Consider the following 4,792-nt stretch of genomic DNA (forward strand, 5'->3'; position numbering starts at 1 on the left):
ACCCGAAAGCCGGTTCAGGCTCTCTGAGAGCGACTCGGGTTTTGCACGTGCTCCATCAATGAGCTGCCTCAAGTATTATTGTGTGTGTGTATGGCACAGCGTGCATCGTATTATCGCCCACTGAGCCCTTTTACTACTGTTGATGGGGCTGAAACGCTGCCACGCGCGAACACTATAGGTCCCGCGCGGGACAGCGGGAGAGGAGGGGGGAGGGGCGCTACCCGCACTCCAGCCCTTCGTGCCGTCTCGTCCCCGCCAGCGCCAAGCCCCTAAGTCACAGCGGTAGCCCCGCCCCCTCCGTACGAGCGCGCGCGCGCAACTCCCCGCCCCTCAGCGGAGAACTCTGCCTTCCGGCCACTGGCATTGGGGTTTGGCGGGGATCTAAGAGCGGAAGTGACACGCGGGGGTCGGGTGCCCGGAAGTAGAGGCGTCCGCGGGCGAGCAGCTGCAGTTAGAGTGACGGTGAGCCGCGCGCGGGTGCCGGTTGCCGCCCCCCTCCCCCGCCGGCGGGCCCTAGGCCGAGAAACGGGGCTCGGGATGCCCGGACCCGGGCTGGGGCTCAGGCGGGGTGCGAGGCCCATGCAGGCGCGCCGTGCCGGGTCATTGTCCCTCCCGCCGGCCTGCCCCGGGCTTGCGGGGAGGCGGGAAGATGACACGGTTGTGCCAAGCGAGGCGCCACAGCTGGCTGCGGCTGCGAGTGTGGCCGCACAGCTCGGGTCCTCAGTGAGAGCCCCTTACGTGCTTGCAGCATGTGAAGTGCGAATCAAGCCACCCTGACTGCCGTGGTACTCTTTTGCTGATAGTGGTCAGCTGGCAAACGATGCGTTTTTCATTTGTTAAAGTGCTGTGAACCACTCTCGCAACATGAGCACCGCTAAGGAAGGGGACGCGAAACCTGAGGATGCTGAACCTGAGCCTGAGAAAAAGATCTTCTATTGTGAAGTGAGTGTGTTTCTTGATGGGTTTTTAAACTGTTCCTAATGTAACACAGGATCTAGTGGACTTCCCTGTCTCACAGTGAAAAATGATTTTACTTGCTGTCTGCCTTTAGCAGCCCAAGTAACTTTTCACTGCTGTGAATACAGCTGGCAGCCAATGGAAGTCAGAAGGTGAGCGTGAGGGTGGATATGACACAGAAGTAATGAGATGTTTGTCCCCTACCAGTGCTTATTTTTCTAAGTTAAAGGTTTAAAGATTTGGCTTTGGACTTGAGGCCTAAAAGAAACTAAGAAATTAGTACTTATACACTGCTGCATATTATGGACCTGCTCTTCAGACCAAACTGAACTAGCTGGTGATCAGTGACAACAGTTCTCCCAGGCCATAAACGGGCATCACATTTGTATCAGGAGATAAGCCTGTCTCCAGCACAAAAAACTGTTTCTTCCTCAAAAAGCAAGACTGAATACCTGTGAAGAACACTTCCCTCCTCCTGATCTAACTTGAACAGCAGCATGCTTCTCCAGGATGTGGAAGACACCTGATATCCGGCAGTCGTCTGCCCTCCTTCCCTCCAGGAGAGGGAGAGCACTGGCTCCCTAATAGTTTACTTCTGGGTAGACTGTCAGGGACCCCCTATGGGGACCCTAGCCTGAAAACTTTCACCCCTTCCCTGCCCACCACTCAGCTGATGTTTGGGGGCAATTTGTGTCTGGAGGGGAAACACTTCAAAAACAGGTTCTCCCACCAGGAGAATGGGCCCCCTCTGCTGCCAGTCAGCTGACTGGTAGGAGGGGGACATTTTTGTGCAGCAACAGAATGTGCCCGTCTTACCCCTGAACAGCTCTGGGGTAGACCAGAGCAGAATGTCATAGAAATTCTTGTCAGTAGAAATGAACGTCTGTCTGTCTGTGGCCTATGCAGATGCTTCTAAAGCAGGGATGTCAAACCCACCGGGCCCCATGGGCTGGATGAGTGGCAGTGGTCTAGTCTTTGGGCCAGATTGCTCCCCCACTCCCCCCACAATGCAGCACCAATCCCAGAGCAGTTGCAACAGGTGCTGCATGCAGTGCAGTCCACACAGAGCAGTAGCCAAGCTGCAGACAGTGGCCACTGCAGTAGCTCTGGGACTGTAATTAAATGCATTGCTCGTTCCAACCATTCTGCCCTGCATGGGGTACCTGTGAACACAGCATGCACCGTGCATCCCAGACCAAGTGCCGTATGTAACGCAGACCCGCCAGGTCAGCCATGACATGCAGCGCTGGTTCTGTTCCAGCCAGACTGCACTGCATATAGTACCCACTCCAGCATCCACACCACATGCCGTGTATGTCCCAGACCAACTGGAATAGTCATTGGGTCAGATATGAGGAGGGGAGAGGGAAAGAGGGGTTTTGTGAGCCAGATCTGGCCTGCAGACCAGCTCTTGATCACAGGTCCATTCTAGTCAACCCAGGGGTTGCACCAGGGGCCAGATGATGGGACTCTACAGGCTAGATGTGCCCTTTTGGCCGCCATATGTTTGACACCCCTGTCATAAAGCTTCCTGATAAGTATAGTAAGGACCAAATTTTAAAAAGGCACTTTGGTAATTTACTTACTTGGAACTTGCATTTAAATTCAGTTGAGTGATTCAGAAAAATCTAGCTTCAGTCCTTAGGAACAAGAGAAGTACCATCTGTTCCAAGCTTCTGAGAACTGATTTATATACTTTAAAGTAGCGGTCTCCAAACTTTTTTGATCGCGCACCACTATCAGTAAAAAATGTTTGAGCATGCACCCCCAATATAAAGATGTATATTTATATAAATATAAATAGAAGTTCTAATATTTTCTTTCTGCATCCCAGTGGATCATCTTGTGCACTCCCTGGGGTGTGCACACCCCACTTTGGAGGCCACAGCTTTAAAGTGTAGATATTTTCCACAGGAAGGACAGATGTAGCCCTACCCAAACAATCTGAACTCACAAACGTTGGGTACGTGTGTGCTACAAATAAGCTGTTTTATTGTTCGTATTTTTTGTGTGTTATCAAAAACAGTTTTTCTCAAAGATCACAGTTTGTTTTGTGCTGCCCTTGGTCCAATAAAACAGTCGTCTTGAACTGTTCATTTTTGAGCCTTTTGCACATAAGTAATGTAGTGGATTAGCAAATCTTTTGGTTACAGCTCCTCAATACCTTTTTTGCATGGTGTGACCAGCTACTTCAGCAGACCACTAATAATCTGTAGGGAAGACGCAAGCGTAAGAATCTGGAAACTGAGAGGCAGAGTTCAAAAAACTATTACTAAAAACATAGTTCACATAACTTATACTTTTTTTAAACTTTACCTCCCAGATGTTTGAGCAGGCTTGTTTACGGGAACCCCCCTCCCCGACCATGTGCCAGATTGGGCCAGCGCACAGGTTTGCTCCATGACTGGGTCTCTGGGTCCAATCCAGCACATGGCTCACAGCCACATACTGGTTTGGATCCAGTGTGCTGAGGCCTGCAAAAGCATGTGGGGCTGAGCACTGAAGATCTCAGGCTTCAGTTACTTTCTTGAGGCCGTCCAAAAATAGGCATGTGTTTGATATTTTGGGGGCATGTGAGAACATGTGATTTATATTCTTCCAATGCTCACACAACAGTGTTCTTGTAGTAATGTTGGCTGTAACATAATTGAAAACTTTATTTGAAATTTATCTTTTTAGATCTGTAAAGTTCTGTGCATGAGTTCTGTAACCCTTCAGTCACATTATCGTGGAGGAAAGCATAAGAAGGTAATGTAATATGCTTTTTATCAGTGTGCATACAGACTTTGTTGGTTCTAAAATTTGTGCATGTAGTGTAAGTAACTTCATCTTTGAAATATTTTAAAAGGTGGAAGAATTATTTTGCTCGGAGAAGACAAAACAGGAATATGGGGAGATTTGATTAAACCATCAAATACAAAAAAGGTTGCTAATGAACTATCCTCTGACAGAAGACAGGACTGGAAGTAATGTCCCTAACTTAAATCTTCCTTGCTGCAAGTTAGATATTACAGAGGATTCTCACTAGGAGTGATTTAAGGACTGAAACAGCTTCAAGTTGTTGGGGGTGGGGTGGGGTTGTTTGTTTTAAGTTGAAGTTAGACAAACATTTGTCTGGGATGGTTTAGACAGTGATGTTCCTGCCTTGAGGAGGCAGTTGGATGAGATGATTTTGTGAAGTCACTTCCAGCCCTATTTTTCTATGATTCTTTGAAATGCTTGTGTAATCAATTTATTTTTTTCATAATCTTGTTGAAAAATGGAATCTTCAGAAAAATTCAAGAGTGCACCAATCTTTGTCCTAAGATTCTGTTTTTTCAAGGATTGTTAAAACACACAATAATGCAACGAGTGCAATTGTAGTTTAACGCTAATTGTGAAAAATGAATTGTGAAATGTGCTTTTAAAGTAGCCTGACCTGCAAAGTCCTGTTTTGAGTGCAGTTTAAGATCTAGTTTAACTTCCCAGTAGACATCTACTTAGATCACACTGAGGTGAAGGAAAAATTGTGGGCTGCTCGCAGCACCCAGCACCGTTTTTGTCGGGTTTTTTTTACAGCAAGCCTCTTCCTGCCCACTGCTGAGGGGCTCCTCCCCTCACTGCTGATTGGCAGAGAGGGCTGTGTTTTCATGTGACCCTGCCCCTTGCTGTTAATTGGTAGAGGGGCAGGGCCACATGAAAGGATGCCCTTTTGGCTTGCCAGTGTTGGAGGGAAAGGGTGCGGCCACCATCTTGGCTGCTGTCGTTTGTGCCAGTGGCTCCCTGCCATCCCCGGCAGGCTGTGATGCTGGGCTGCACTGGCTCCCATTAGGGAGCCAGCATTTTATTTTTCAGT

The 4,792-nt window shown here is 48.5% G+C and overlaps 1 long non-coding RNA gene across 2 annotated transcripts; it reads left to right on the forward strand.

Annotated features, from left to right (window-relative positions):
• The first annotated feature begins 363 nt into the window (after positions 1-363).
• On the forward strand, positions 364-4,505 carry LOC109313425. 2 transcript variants are annotated; one of them, XR_002102048.1, is made up of 4 exons: positions 364-462; positions 843-942; positions 3,637-3,705; positions 3,806-4,505. It is a non-coding gene; the product is annotated as an uncharacterized LOC109313425 (long non-coding RNA). The 2 variants fall into 2 exon arrangements; XR_002102046.1 differs by having other exon boundaries at positions 365-462; positions 3,637-4,505.
• Positions 4,506-4,792: the final 287 nt, after the last annotated feature.

This window comes from Crocodylus porosus, unplaced genomic scaffold, assembly GCF_001723895.1.
Source record: "Crocodylus porosus isolate Cpor-Errol unplaced genomic scaffold, CroPor_comp1, whole genome shotgun sequence".
Taxonomy (NCBI): Eukaryota; Metazoa; Chordata; order Crocodylia; family Crocodylidae; genus Crocodylus; species Crocodylus porosus.